The sequence below is a fragment of the Capra hircus genome, chromosome 28 (assembly GCF_001704415.2).
Source record: "Capra hircus breed San Clemente chromosome 28, ASM170441v1, whole genome shotgun sequence".
Taxonomy (NCBI): domain Eukaryota; kingdom Metazoa; phylum Chordata; class Mammalia; order Artiodactyla; family Bovidae; genus Capra; species Capra hircus.
Window position 1 is genome coordinate 15,092,319 of NC_030835.1, and position 16,875 is coordinate 15,109,193.

At 37.3% G+C, this 16,875-nt stretch overlaps 1 protein-coding gene across 2 annotated transcripts in view; it reads right to left on the reverse strand.

Annotated features, from left to right (window-relative positions):
* The window catches only part of ADK (adenosine kinase), a 544,457-nt gene that overhangs the window by 13,482 nt on the left and 514,100 nt on the right, over positions 1 to 16,875 (reverse strand). The window lies entirely within an intron of this gene.

Sequence of the window (16,875 nt, forward strand, 5' to 3'; positions counted from 1 at the left end):
ACTATTTTTGGGAGCAGTTTACAGAAAAACTAAACAGAAAGCACAGGGTTCCTATATACCCTCTCATTGCTACATCCCTCATTTCCCCTATCATTAACTGTTAACAATTAATGAGCTGATAATGACTCACTGAAGTCCATGGTTTATATTAGGGTTCACTTTATGTTGTTCATTCTATAGGATTCAAAGACATATAAAAAAGAAAATGTCTGATTTGTTACACACCATTACAATACTACATAGAATAGTTTCACTGCTCAAAAAACCCCTGTACTCTATCTATTCATACCTCTCACTCCCCCCTCACCCCTTGACAATCACTGATATCTTTACTCTCTTCATAGTCTTGTCCTTTCGGTAAAGGATTCATACAATTTGTAGCCCTTTCAAATTGGCTTTCATTTAGCGTGGTATGTCTGAGTTTCTTTTGTGTCCTTTTCATGGCTTGATAGCTTGTTTCTTTTTATGACTGAATAATATTCCATGGAATGGATATACTACAGTTTATTTATCCAGTCATCTACTGAAGGACATCTTGACTGTTTATAAGTTTGGTCAATTATGAATAAAGTGTTATAAACATTTGTGTGCAGGGATGAAGGTATAAGTAGGTATAAGTTTTCCATTCATTTGGGCAACCAAGGATCACAATTGCTAGATCTTACAGTAAGTGTATTTTTTAAGAAACTGTCAGACCGTTTTCCTAAGTGGCTGTACCATTTTGCATTCCTATCAGCGGTGAATCAATGAAGAGTTTCTGGTGCTATACATCCTCACCACATAGTCTGCACATACAAACTCAAGATGCTGGCTTAATGATATGTGTAAAAGAATGTATTTTTTCATTAAAAAATAAATCTTAATACTTACTTACAACTAAAAACCTCTCAAAACATGAAAGTATATGCCTTTTGTCCTATGCTCACTTATCTATTTCATTGCTCACAGTAAACTTACTATATTTTACATATGTTGTCTTCGAAGCCACATGATTTATTTTAGACACTGATGGTATTCTCCACAGCTTTGGTTCAGATCCTTGAGGAGTAGGTCAATGATCTAATGAATCACTTGCATTCTAGATATTTATAATACTATGCTTTCTCTACTATCTTCATCCCTCATCCCACCCCAACTCATCCATTTAAGTTATCAATGTTCTTTAAACATGAGTAATATTGAACTATACACTGTATAGTAGTGATGAGTTAATCACATAGTTATTAAGAGATAATATGGGAATAGTAACATAAGTTATCATGTAATTACCTTTGTTCTCAGAGGCATTACCGTGTAATTAAAGCAAACCTGATATAATATTTTACAGCAACTAAGAGTGCTGAATTCTATATTCTCCCTGTCATTTTCTTTGTAAAAATTTTGCTGTCATTTCTAGGTCAATTTGATTTTCAATATTTGGTTATTTTCCATCTTTCTTAGGTATCTACACTTCAGTGATGATTTTATGTGCTCTCTTAGACTGGTCTGCTATACCTTCTAAACCAATGGTTATCAGATATATGCTGCCACACGGCAAATGAGACAGTCAACTTAAAGGCTGTACTTTTATTTTTATTACCTGTGCATGCTCTAAGAGAGAGAATAAGCTATAAATTAAAACACTGACTAATCTGAACCCTCAATTTATTAGACTCATGCCACTATCATGCTAACACTCATATACTTATACAAACTTGTATAAGAAGCAAATGAAAATAAAAACCTAGAATGCTATCAAAAGTATTTTGATTAATTCAACCAACAGCTACTGAATACCTGCCATTACTAGGTAAGGTGCTAGACATCAAAGGATTCAAAGATGGATAAAACAGTGTTAATCCTTGAGGATTTTAGAGTTTTTGGAAAGCCATATAAATACTTTAAAAATAATCCTGGCAGAAGTGTGTAACATGAATTCACTAGGAAAGAGAGCGCTGGCAGAGAGATCACATAGGCATCTCTACTTCAATATTCTGGGAGTGTTTCTCTAAGTGCGGTTCCTGTACCAGCAGCTTTAGTGTGACTTAACCCCCATCCCCGACGTTATCAAATCAGAAACTCTGAGGACAAGACCCAGCAACTTATCTTTTAACAAGTCTTCCAGGTGATTCTGAATTCTGATGCACGCTCAAGTTTGAGAACCACAGGTCTAATGTGACAGATAATAAGGGTAGGAAGGAGAATAAACAGTGATTTGATGTGAGTGCTGATGCAAGTTAAAAAGTTAAGAACAATTCTGTGGCTTAAAGCTTAGGTAACTGTGTAGAAAATGAAACAAGGGTTATGCCCCAGGCATATATGTATGTTCATCGGAGTCTCATTGCTACTCCTGTGGAGAAGCTACATTTCACAACACTTTCAGTAAGAAACAGCAGTAAAGGTCCTAGGTAGGACACGACAAAGGCACTGTTACTGGATGCACTGGACATTCCACTAGGCATTTTAGCAAATCGGATTTAGGTATCTACTGGGTAACTTCAGTACATTCTGTGATATCTTCCTGGGAGCCTCTGACGTGTATGCTACTGCCTATTAACATCAGGAACTGATGTTCAGGATTATGATCCTGAGAATCAGTTTTCATATTCTGGCACTAGAGGTAAAGAACCTGCCTGCCAATACAGGAGATGTAAGAGACGGAGAGTTCAGCCCCTGGGCTGGGCAGGAAGATCCCCTGGAGGAGAAATGGCAACCCACTCCAGTATTCTTGGCTGGATATTCCCATGGACAGAGGAGCCTGGAGGGCTACAGTCCCTGGGGTTGCAAAGAGTAGTATACAACTCAGCAACTGAGCATCCACACACATAATAGCAAAGTTCAATCTTTTTTTTTTTTTTTTTTGCTTTTTCACTTTTATTTATTTTTAAAAAACTTTTAAATTTTGTATTGTGGTATGGCCAATTAACAATGTTGTGATAGTTTCAGGTGTACAGTGAAAGGACTTGGCCATACATATACACGTATCCATCCTCTCTCAAACTTCCCTCCCATCCAGGCTGCCAAAAAACACTGAGCACAGTTCCACGTGCTACACAGTAGGTCCCTGAAGGTTACCCATTTTAAATATAGCAGTGTGTACATGTCCATCCCAAACTCCCTAACTATCCCTCTCCCCTGGCAACCAGAAGTTCATTCTCTAAGTCTGTGAGTCTGTTTCTGTTTTGTAAGTTAAGTTCATTTCTACCATTTCTTGTTAGATTCTACATATAAGGGATGCCATATAATGTTTCTCCTTCTCTGTTGGACTTATTTCACTCAGTACGATAATCTCTAGGTCTATCCATGTTGCAGCAAATGGCTTTATTTTATTCTTTTTACTGGCTGAGTAATATTCCATTGTACATATGTACATCTTCTTTATCCAACCTTCTGACAGTGGTCATTTAAGCAGCACAGTTTAATCTTAGGTGAAGGTGCTCTGATACTAAAGTATGGTCTAACCTGCTATTTCCTGACTCATTCCCTTTCTGACAAAATCCCTCAATAACCAAGTTCTTATTTATACTGTTTATTTGACATAAGAGGTAAGTTTGTTGTAACTATGCATGCGATTAACTGACTTTATATCATACAATGAATATCTACTGTTTATTCTCTGCTAGGTACTGTGGTGGATCCTGAGGATACATTGGTGAAGAAGACACACAGAGACCCTATTCTCTTAAAGCTTGTATTTTAATGGGGGAGATTTTTTAAGAAGCAATAAGTCAGTGAGTAAGATAATAAATAAGTAAGATAATTCCAGAGAATGTTAAGTGCTATTAAGGAAAATGACTATGTGCAGCAGTACAGAAGAGTGAATGGAGCCATGTTAGATAGAATGATTAGAGAAAACTGTTAAGCTGAGACTGAGGATGGCAAAGACATTGCCATGCAAAGTAGGGACGAGCATTCCAGGCAAAGGGAATTCCATGTGCAAAGTGTCTAAGGCCTGAAAGAAGGCTTGCATAGCTAGAGCATGCAAGCAAAGGTGAAATTTATGCAGATTTTCTTCAGAATGTTTTTTTAAAAGTGCAAAACCCTTTAAAATGTTTACTAGTTATATTAGTTTCCTTTGGCTGCTGTACTAAATTACCACAAACTAGGTGACCTAACATATCAGAAATTTATTCTCTCATGGTTGCTGTGGCCAGATGTCCAAAATCAAGGGCCCATGATCCCTCCAAAGGCTCTAGAGGAAAATCCTCCCTTGCCTCTTCCAGCTTTGGGTGGCTATTGGCATTCCTTGGGTTATGGCCACATCTCTCTGTCTGCTCTGTCCTCACATTAACTTCTGCTCTGTGTATTTAATCTCCCTATGCCTCTCTCTTATAAGGACACTTTTGTTGTAATTTCAAGCCCACTGAGATAATCCAGGATAATTTCATATGAAGAGCCTAAACTTAATTACTTCTGTAAGACCCTTTTGCCAAATAAGGTAACATTCAAAGGTTCTGGGGATTAAGATATGGACACATCTTTATGGTGACCTTTAGCCCACTACAGTCTGCCTTCTGGACCCCCAAATTTATGTCTGTCCCCTGTGCAAAATACATTCACCCTACCCTAATATTCCCCAAAGTCTCAAACCTAAAGTTTAAACTCTCATCCAAACATCATCAGTTCAAAAGTCCCAAATCTCATCCAGATCATCTAAATCAGCAACAGGTCAAAACCCTGGGGTAAAATTCCTCTGCATCTGTGAATCAGAGAAACAAGACATCAACAGGGCTCCTGCTTTCCAAATGCAGTGGTGGGATAGGCATGTGATAATAGTTATAGACATTCCTATTCCAGAAGGAAGAAAATGGAACAGACATAGAAAGGAGTTCCTTGTCCTGATTTTCAGAATTTGGCCAGGCAGAATCCCCTTCCCTGGTGGCTCAGATGGTAAATGCCGAAGACCTGGGTTTGATCCCTGGGTTGGGAAGATCTTGTAGAGGAGGGCATGGCAACCCACTCTAGTATTCTTGCCTGGAGAATCCCATGGACAGAGGAGCCTGGAGGGCTACAGTGCATGGGGCCACAAAGAGTTGGACACGACTGAGAGACTAAGCACATAGGAAGCTACTGTAATAAGTAAAAAACAGGCCTGAGTTAAAGTGGTAGATCTGATAAAGCAGAAAAACAGATGGATTTGAGATAAGTTGACATGAGATATATCCTTAAAATTGAGTCAAAAGAACTCACTGAAGGTTTGAACAGAGGGAAAGGAAAGTATTGAGTATGATCCCTAGATTTCTAGCTTAAGATATAGGGTGTTTGATGTTCCATGTGTTATGTGATAGATGGATCATGCTGTAGGGAACATTTTCAGAACTCTAAGTATGAGAAAAAGGGTAAAGACAAGGCAAGCAAACATACATGTACATAGAGCCCTTTAAAGGCTCCATCCATCACCCTTTTAAGAAAAACTGCTTCACCTTCAGCATTGTTGAGGGGGTCAGTTGATGTATTTTGAGCATACAGATCAACCCCTGGATCAAGGCCAGGACATCTGACCCAAGATATTCTTCCAGTGTCCTATTTATGAATGACACAAAAAGTAAATTGAGCTAACCTAGTGTTCTCTTTTAGGAGCCAGAATGGAAAAAAAAGAAAGACCAAGAAGGAAGAAGCAGAGATACAGTGAAGCTGAGTAACATTAGTGCATAAGCACTGGAGTAAAGATCCATGAATTTCTGCTGTTGAGGTCTCTAGAACTGATGGGTTCTAGAATCATCATCTGGCTCCATTCTCAGCAAAAACTCGTCCAGTCATGGTTCTTGCTTGAGATTCCTTTTATGACAGGTAACACTCAATGAGTCCTTACTAAGTATTATGTATTGTGCTTTGTAAACATTGTTACATTCAACCTTTACAATAACCCAAATGAGAAAGGCACTTTGTCCTCTGTTCATAGATGAGAAAACTGAGGCTCAGAGATGTCAAGTAACTAGTTCCACAACTAGTTATGGCAGAACCAGGACTCATATCTGCGACTTTTGACCCACTGTCTTAACCACAATGTTATAATGTCCCCTTTAATGCTAATGTGCTTCCTTAAAAAACAATCCTTATTCTGAGCTAGATGAAATGGGTTTCTGTTCCTTTGACCAAAGGACTCAGATGAGATAGTACCTTGAAGCCAAAGTATGGCTGCCCTACTAGATCCTGCACCCCTCCATGCTTCCATGACAACAAGCTTCTTCACATAGCTATCATTCTTTAGAAATGAATAGAACAAAATTAATTACTGGATTGTAGGGATTTTGAAATATAAAAAACAGAATGATATAAATCTACATCCTTTCCTTTTCCTCTGTCTTTGAATACTTGAACATAGAATAAAGATGGAAATACAGCTGTGAAAAACCAGTTTCCTTCTCTACCCTCTGAAAAATTGAAAGAAGAAGCTCTAGTGGTGCCCACTTACGTAACAAAATTTTACAATCTGCTACTTCAAGGTTTAGAAGTTTAACTCGGGGTAGAATTTGGCTGATAACTATATACCATTTCAAAGGCAAAGAAAACGCTTCAATATCTTTCACTGTTTTTTTGACAGAGTCTGTTACTCCTAGGCTTTAGAAATGGTCATTCCTCAGATATCATCATTTTAATGAGTCATTTAGGTAAGCTGGGCAGTAGTGCAAGAAAGCATGAGTTTCTTATAAGGCAGCAAATAAATGACTGTAGATGATGGGAAAAAGACTAATTTTAAAAAATCTATAATGGTAAAACATATTTTTGATAAATTTTCAGTTTTATGTTCATCATCCTAGGTATAATTCAACTGTGACTTTTTCTAGTCATTTGCAAGGAGGCAAGTAAAGTATTTATATGACTACCTTTTATCAAATTCCAAAGCTAATATAGTTTTTATAGAAGGTAAGTAACTTCTTAATCTAACTCTTGTCTTTTTCACAGTTGTGCAATCAACTTTTATCTTCAAGATAACGACTAACTTATAGCAAGCTAGAATATTTTAGATTCTTCTTTAATGAAGGAAGGTATTAAGAAACAAGGGTGGCATTTACAGTTTTGTGTGTCTTGGTCATGCTGCACTACAAAACCATTTAGGTTTACTAAAGATGCTAACTGGGTATTTTTTTCCTTAATAGGATGTTTTAATTACTTTATAATTGCTTTACTATTTCTTTAAAATCGATTCTTCAGAAAGACCACGAATGTCTTTTGATATGAGTACAGATCACTGTCTCCTTACATTGTGTTCTAATGTTAGCTTAAATTACAAGAATGAAAAAAAGTCTGAAAAACCCTTAGCCATTAAATTTATATATTTAACAAGTCATGACCTTGAAATCTTGCTCTATCTGAAAGCACCATTAAAAACGCTTGATTATTATTACTAGAGGAAATTTTAAATAAAAGTTAATTAATCTACAAAACTCCCAGGCGGTTAACTGATTTTAGGGGCTAAATTTCTGGTACTTCTAATTATCCTCTGATGGCTTTACTCAGTGTCTCACAACCATGGCAGATGACAATGAAAAACTGCAGTGAAATTCATCCACCCTGACACTGTGCTAAGCACCAGCTTCTCCCTCTCCAAGTAAAATCAATACTCTGTTTGAGTAAACACATTTACAGCTTTATTAGGATGTCTTGCTTGTTCTATAACAGCTACTTGAAGCTGTGGTAACAAATCGACTCAACTCAGTTAAACCTAGAGAGCTGGGTAAGAGGCCCATCGATAAGGTTGTTATAAAAATAAACTGCAGGGGATCAGAAAGCTGGAGCAAACAGTCTGGCAAATGTCAATATTTTCCCTTACAGAGGATGACAAAAACAGTGAGATCATGTGGAAAGCCTTTTTTTTTCCCCTTAAAAATGTCTCGTTTCAAATGGATAAAGCATTTCTACCTTTTGTGCACAACTCTTCTGAATGAAATTTTTACTTCCTAATTCCCATGTGCATCTGAATAGAAAGCTGATGTACATACTTGATATTTCTTCTGCCTTTTCAGAATCTTTATTTTCCTTTACATTAAGTGGCTTATTTTGGTCTTCATTGACTTTATAAAATAACCTTATTCAAGTTATCTGGAATACCCATGGTGGTTCAGTCTTACCTTCTTTTTATTGATGAAACAAAACTGTCACCAAAATTTGGGAGGTCACAGTGTTCACTCTTACCATTGTATCTGAGACCTGATGTTCTACCTTCCAAATTAGGTCTTCCAAATTAACGTATTTAACAAGAGCAAACACTGTTAGCTATAGACAGACTACACAACCTCCTGATGAGTGGCAGTACATAAAAACGTCTGCTACCTATTAGGAGCAAGCCTCCACAGTGGCTACAGCTCTACCAAACAAGAACTCATATACCCTATTTTAGATGTTCACAGGTTGCTCAAAGAACTAACATATGGCAGGAAATTCCCACTTCAATTTGGCTGGCTTAGACTACCCAGATGTGACAAAGTAATGGTTTCCCCCTGCTGAAAAAGCCTGAGACATAAGCTTTTTTTTTTTTCTTTCATTTCCTATGTAGTTTAGTTAGTAAAATTTTGTTTTGACTTCATATTGACTACCAGCTAGTCATGAACTTAAACAACAACTTGTGACTCATATGTTAAAAAACACAGATTTTTCTGGAAAAAGGAAATCAACAAACATTAAGTTTTGAAATAACTTAAAAAGCTACTGTGCCTGTCAGGGTAAGGTCTGACCTAGCAGATATTTGCATAATGAAAACCAAAGCCTAAGTGGTGTCAGATGGTGTAGTGACTGACATGGACAGGAAGTCAATTCAGAGCGAAGGTTCCTTTATGATAGCTCAGCACAATATGCTCTCCCACACAAAGACAGCGACTGAGCAGTATGGTATAACACACAGGCAGTGATCAGTGCTATAACAATGAGGATAACTTATTTCCTCTCTCTGGTATCTGAAAATGGAAACTTGCCAAACTCTATTAACATGGTGTGGGATATTACATTTAAATTATAAAAAAAAAAAAAAATCCCAAACCAAGAAAACCTTTCAATGCTCCTAACTCAGAAAAGAAGCTCCTAAAAAGTACCAGAAAGCAGTATGGTTTACTTGTATGGATAAGTTGCCCTTACACCCCAGCCCCTTTCAAAATACTGCTGTAATGATCATTACTCCTTATGTAACACAAATGTACACGATGAGATTAGAATCTGAATTCTAAACCTAACCTGTGAGCTCTGGATGTGGTTCCCAAAATAACAGTTTAGCACATGCTTCTGTTTATTGTGAAAGCTTTAACATCTTGGATACCCACATGCCAAAAACAAAAACACTACATCAAAGGCTTCTATCCATTTGGGGTATTGACTCTTGACCTATATATTTCCAAAAGGCCTACTTAACTGACAACTTTCATTTGGCTTATGAACATATGTAATTACTGATCATGAATTAATGAGTTAGGAGATCTAGCTTCTAGTATTGCATATTTGCAATTAACTCCTTTTCTTTGGTCTCACTTTCCTCATCCATCAAATGGGGGCTTTTTAACAGATTATGTTAGGTTTTCATAACTAACATCAACCCATTCAAGGGAGCTCTTTTATGAACTGCTAAATAAAATGTGGATAAGGTAATATGGGGGATTTGTTTAACCTAATTTCATTTTGATTCAGATAAGACCTCATTTGAACATGGTTTCACTATTGAAAACCTGAAAACCAGGAAACATGATTTAAAAAAATACTCCCTTTCAGCACTAACATCTTAAGCAATAATAATTAAAAACAAAAAGGCATATCAGGACAAAGTCATAGCTGTAGGAGTAAAGAGATGATAGTAAGATTATTTATGCTTCAATTCATATGCAAGATAAGTAATTTTGTTACAATTTAACTCAATTCAAAAACCTGTATTTGATCAACTGACAATTCTTCACAGCAGGGTGGTTTCAAAATTCTAAGAGCACTCCATGACAGAGACTGGTTTTAATTTGCCATTTACTTCATGGGCTAGAAATAAAAGGTACATATCTTAACTTCATAAAATGTCAATGTAAACTAGATAATTAAATGAAAAATAAATTAAGATCCTGTGTTCATACCCCACGTTTGGGAACTCATATCTGATGGGATAATAGCTGTGAATTTAGTGATCATGTCGATAAATTTTTGTTTCATTCAGACCTCTGTTGACAGTAAACAGCCCTTTGACAACACAGGTTAGACTTCATACAAATTTTCATATAGTTTGGACGTTGTTTCTAATAACTTATATACCATGGCTAAGACTTTGGCTAAGTCACAAGGTGGACCAGGCTAAACATCAGTACCACCAACATGTGATTTCATTTATTTTGATTATACTAATAACAAAGCCAATAAAGGCACATGGTAACAAATTCAAAGATCGCTGAGACAAGATTTCAAACTGAATATATTTAGCTTTGTGAAAACTTACTATACTGCCCCTACCTTTTGTTTTCATTTTGTCACTGACTGATGAAATCTCTGTAGACTGGCCCCAGTCTACAGACTAGTGGTTAGAAAGGCACTTTGGATATTTCTCCTCATTTGGAGGGGAAGACAAGAGGATATACTAACAGAATGGAGTATAACAAAATAATCAGAGTTAAGAACTTTGCAGTCAAACTTTAAGTTAGAATCCTGGCTTTCACTGTGACCTTGGGCAAATTACTTAATCTCTCGAACCTCTGAGACTAGAGGAACTGCCCAATTGAGCCTGGGCCCAGCTGTCAATTCACAGATTTGTGGAGCTAAATAAATGGTTGTTCTTTCAGGTCACTAAGTTTTGAGGGTGGTGTGTTACACAGCAAAACCTAACTGATACTGGCTGTATGAATCAGACAGATAAGGTAGGTAAAATTGACCAAATACATGTAATAGCAGCATAAACCGCTACTGGATTCAAATTAGTTCTATTTGACTCACAAACTTGTTAAAGGTTGGAAAACTTACACACATATATTTTGTCATGTCACACTTCTAAGAAAATCAACTTCAGAAAGTTTTGCTTATGATATTTCTTCTGCCTCTTCTACCAAATGAAATCTTATAAATACCAACGTTGTTTCCTTGGAATAAGCATTTCTCAATAGCCTTCAAATACAGGAAATGTAAGGTTGATCTTTGGGCTTCCCAGGTGACTCAGTGGTAAAGAATCCACCTGCAATGCAGGAGACGTGGGTTTGATTCCTGGGTCGTAAAAGATCCCCTGGAGAAGGAAATGGCAATCCACTCCAGTATTCCTGCCTAAGAAATTCTACAGAGAGAGGAGCCTGCCAGGCTCTTTTTGGAGTCACAAAAGAGTTGGACATGACTTAGCAACTAAACAATAACAAGATTCATATATACGTTTCAGGATCTGATAGCCTACACGGCTCAGCCTGTCTCTAAATTATCCAAATCTCCAGAAGACAAAGTCCTTTGAATTTCATTATCTATTAACAATTGCTTCTAGATGGAGGCCATCCAAGATACTGTATCTTTGAGGGAACATTTCTAATGGTGAGAAATTTCAGACTTTATCTTAAACTCATCCTGTATCCCATGTGAATGAAAGTTACTTCTCTTTTTTGTTAAGGCTTGAGGATCATGTTAACCTCTTTAGACAAAGGCTTAAATAATCTTTGGCAAGGTTCATGAAATTTGGTCCTGGTCCAATGTCAGCTTATTGAAATCTCTAGATGTGAAACATCAGCATAGCATGTCATGAAGAATCCTAGGACTGTGCAAGGTGTGAATCTCTCTTCCCTTCCCCCTTGCATGAACTTGAGTTGCTGTCTGTGTTGTATTTCAAATTCCTAATGACCAAGTCTGGTGTGCTGCCATTCATGGCATCACAAAGAGTCAGACACGACTGAGCAACTGTACAACAAATGGCCAAGTGTATTCTATACCTCATTTAATGGTTTTAAGGGAAACTGCTTAAGAAATTAAACACCAAAGATGTTCTCCTAGAGGTAAAAGACAGAGAAGAGATTCTTGTTGCTGTGGGACATGGTAGGAATATGCAGCAATCTTCTCGGTTACCATGCACAAATAAATCTTCTGCATACAGTGGGTCATATGCAGGTTTTGATTTTTGAGTAAAGAAGTGTGAGAAATGATATATTCAACATGCACCAAGCTATTTTCTAGTCCTCTGAGTTGACAGCAAAGGAAGGGGGTTGTGCAGAAAAAAAAGAAAATCATAAGAATTCTGCACCACTTCTTTGCATAGCATGATGAAGCAGCAGTTTAGAAAAATGGGAGAGTAAGCTATTAATACAAATGTTTGGGAACAAAAAGCAAGGGGAGAATAGAGAATATAAACATAATTTAGATTCCCTATGGTTTTCAGAAATGTAGACAGGTGCTACTTGAAAAGGAAGTAGTATCTCTGCTCTAGAAACTTAAATCTTTTTTTAAAAAACAAAACATCTTTTCTGAACATAAATTAGAAAGTGAAGTTAATGTTCCTTTTTATTAGATGAGAAATAGGATAATTATTTACAGTGTGATTGCTAAGTAGCTTTAATGGTCATTTGCATGTTGTAGGTAATATCTTTTAGGAAAATTCATTTTCCTTGCAAAAGCTGTCATGAGAAATTTGAAAATATAAATATTAAAGGCAGCACAGTTACTCTACTATCATTCAAAATAAACTGTTCTAACCTATATATGGCTTTTAACCATTATTTAATGAAGCTCTTTAAATCCTAAGATTGCTGGCCCTTGAGTGAGGTCTCTAGTCTTTTATCTGAGAGTTATATTAATATATATGTGCCTGGGAATAATCTGTCAAAGGTGTACTCAGTCTAAAAATGATTAGCAGATCTAGTCCATATTCCTACAGCTGCCATGAAACATATGACTAAATCATATTAGATTAACACAAGCTGGTATTGACAGCTCACTGGGAACATATTGATTAGGTCCCCTTTCATGGTGTTTGTTATGATTTTTCTTCTCAGTTTCATTTACTGGGAAGACACAGGGGAAGAGATTTCACTGGGAACAATGACAGTGCCTGTCACAAAATGTTCTCAGTGTTTCCATTTGTTACTATGGCAGTGACAAAGAGGGTTCCAGATGAAAAGGCAAACCTGCTGTGACAAAGCACAGCAGGACAACAGGAAGAAATTTTCTACCGACCTGGGAAATTAGGAAATCATACTTAGAGATTATAGAATTGTCTCCATTTCCAAGGGTACAATCGTAGTGCTTAGGCTTTTGAGGGAGAATGTGAAAAGGGTAGTTCCATCAGGGCTGGCTAGTGACACATAAGAAAGTGCTTAAGATCTACAAACAGAACAAGGAGGTATGCTTGTAGAGGCTGGAGGTATTTGTCACTGTCACTAAACCCTGGAGATGGAACTATGAATTTAATTTATGTCTATTTGGGGTAGTAATTTTAAAATTATACATCAATGATGTACTCATGTCCCTCTTATGTGGCTAATAAGAATATATGGCACTCTGGTATTGTGATATGTAATATCACCACATGGTAGGTGAAGTCATCATTTATCTAAGAACTTAAATTTGGGACTGGAATACCGTTATGCAAATTCACAAAAGAAAGAAATGCTTTTAAGCCAGCAAAACTTGAAAGTAATAGGAGGAATATATTAACCATCTAAAGATAAAATGTGTCAATCAGAAAGGAGGTATATTAATCAGGCAATAAAGCACAAAAAAGAAACTACATAAGACATGCAAACGTTGCCACTGCCTCTCCATTCATGTTCAAGCCAAAGGAGTATGCTTTCCCAGGTACAGAGATGGAAGTAGGGGATTTTAACCAATGGATTTTTTACTTTTCAAACTAACAAGACCATCTCTATTGTAAGACAGATGCATCACCCTGGTGCTGTTAAACAGTTGATTCATATAACTCCCTCCATTCAGATTCCATGCTGGCCAAACAAGTTAATGATCTGTCTTTCAGTATGTAGCGCCATCAATTCCACTATTTAGCAAGAAGTTCCTGGTTCAGACTCACTGGGGATTCCAGTTCTTCGATTCTCTTCCCTTTCCCTTTCTCTTTCTTTTCTGCAACAATCTTACCCTAGAGTTCTCAGAATCCTATCAGATAACAAAAGCTCCTGTTCAATAAATGAAGTCATCTATGCAGACGACAGGAAAATTCTCTTTGGCAAAACCAGTTATTATTAGTAAGGCTGGTCTGTGGTTCTGAGTCCTAATGATGAGATTTCCCTAAACGTTTAGAGAAGCAGAACAGTTCATACTGCCTATCTCTGCTACTTTCTAGCTATGAGACTTTGGGCAAGTTACCTAACCCTTCCGTGTCTCAGCTTTATTATCAGTAAAATGGGGTTAAATATAACTTATCTCCAGGATCTTTTATGAACATTAAATGAGTTAATATATGTAAAGTGCCTAGGATATCTATTGGCTTGCAGTACTACGTGTTACTAATTGCTATTACTGTATAGCTTGACTTAAGTAAACAGAATGTGCTGAACTAGCCAACATTAGTATTCTTTGTTAAAATAACATTATTTATCTCATTGCATGACTCAGTCTTTCAGGATCTGATTATCTTGTGAAGCAATGAGAGTAGGGTTAAATGAAAAAAAATGGCTACCTAACTGAGATATGCAGATGACACCACCCTATGGCAGAAAGTGAAGAAGAACTAAAGAACCTCTTGATGAAAGTGAAAGAGGAGAGTGAAATAGTTGGCATTAAGTTCAACATTCAGAAAACTAAGATCATGGCATCTGGTCCCATTACTTCATGGCAAATAGATGGAAACAGTGGAAACAGTGGCTGATTTTATTTTTGGGGGCTCCAAAATCACTGCAGATGGTGACTGTAGCTGTGAAATTAAAAGACGCTTACTCCTTGGAAGGAAAGTTATGACCAACTTAGACAGCACATTAAAAAGAAAAGACGTTACTTTGCCGACAAAGGTCTGTTCAGTCAAGGCTATGGTTTTTCCAGTAGTCATGTATGGATGTAAGAGTTGGACTATAAAGAAAGCTGAATGCAGAAGAATTCATGCTTTGGAACTGTGGTATTAGAAAAGACTCTTGAGAGTCCCCTGGACTGCAAGAAGATCCAACCAGTCCATCCTAAAGGAGATCAGTCCTGTTCATTGGAAGGACTGATGTTGAAGCTGAAACTCCAATACTTTGGCCACCTCATGTGAAAAGCTGACTCATTTGAAAAGACCCTGGTGCTGGGAAAGACTGAAGGCAGGAGGAGACAGAGATGACAGAATGAGATGGTTGGATGGCATCACCGACTCAATGGACATGAGTTTGGGTAAACTCCGGGAGTTGGTGATGGATACGGAGGCCTGGCATGCTGCGGTCCATGGGGGCGCAAAGAGTTGGACATGACTGAGCGACTGAACTGAACTGAATTGAGGTTTTACCAGTAAAGTTCTGCCTAGTTTCAGCCTGCCTTCCACTTTCTCTATACTGATTTCAACACTCTGTAGTGAAATCCAGGGTATGATGAAAGTGAATCAAGTGAGGAAGCTGCCAACATATTACAAAAGGGGTTGGCAAACCATAGCTAAGGGTCAAACCCAGCCTGTGGTCTGCTTTTTTTATAGTTGGAGAGCAAAGAAAGGTTTTCACATTTTTAGAGTACTGTAAAGCATGAAAAAACAAAACAAGAAACAAGCAAGAAAACAAATGAGAAGAATATGCGATATAGCCTGCATATGGTTTGCAAAGCCTAACATATTTACTACCTGGCCCTTTAGGATAAAAAAGCTTGCAGGTCCCTGTTCCACACTCTTTCCTTTTTATTTACCTCACTGTACCCCAACCATAAGTATATAATGAAGTTGAGTAAGAAAAACAAGATAAACAGGCTGAAAATCCTCTAAGAGCCCAAGTGCTTTGATGACATAGTTAACCATAATACAAATGGGTAGCTGGCTGTTCCTACTTCGTATCTTAAGAATGCCTTTTCTCTTCCTCAGAAAGTCTACATATTCCTACCTTGTACTGGAAACATTATAGGAGGTAGGGGCCTATGGAGAAGGCAATGGCAACCCACTCCAGTACTCTTGCCTGGGAAGTCCTATGGATGGAGGAGTCTGGTGGGCTGCAGTCCTTGGGGTCGCAAAGAGTTGGACACGACTGAGTGACTTCACTTTCACTTTTCACTTTCATGCACTGGAGAAGGAAACGGCAACCCACTCCAGTGTTCTTGCCTAGAGAATCCCAGGGACAGGGGAGCCTTGTGGGCTGCCGTCTGTAGGGTCTCACAGAGTCAAACACGACGGAAGTGACTTAGCAGCAGCAGCAGCAGGGCTCTATAATAGAATTGCTGTTGCAAGGCTAGGAAACCCAGGCCTGAGGATCAGAAGTAGTGGCTAATTAGGTCACCATCATCATATCATCATCATTATATTTATGGTGGCCTCAGCAGGTACCAAACCAAACAGCAAAGAAAGAATTCTGTTTTAAGAATTTTTAAATGCTTAAATAATGCACACAAAAGTTATAAGATTTTCTGTACTAAGATTACTGGTTTAACCAATTTTTAACCAGGAAATCAATAGTGTCTCCTTAATGTATTACAGAATTTGACCCAATTCTGGATAAGGTGTTTTTAGGTTACATGGTATTATATTTTACATGGTATTAGACCTCTGAAGCAGCATGGAATAGAAAAAAACAGCTGCAAAATAATCAATGGTGAAAACTTTCACAGCAAAGAAATAAAAGATACATGAATGACAGCAAAGTAGCACCTGATTTGTTGTGTGCACATGTACTCTTTCCCAAGAACAGGGCATGGTGCATGCGACCAGTCTTGTGTTAACAGTTTAGTAATAAAAGTTTCAAAGAAGGAAACATGAAACATTTATGCTAGTGAAATAGAATATTAAAATAAAAAGAATATAAATATTTTAAACAATACTAAGTTAAAACCATTACATAATCTCAATTAAGTTTCCCATAATTC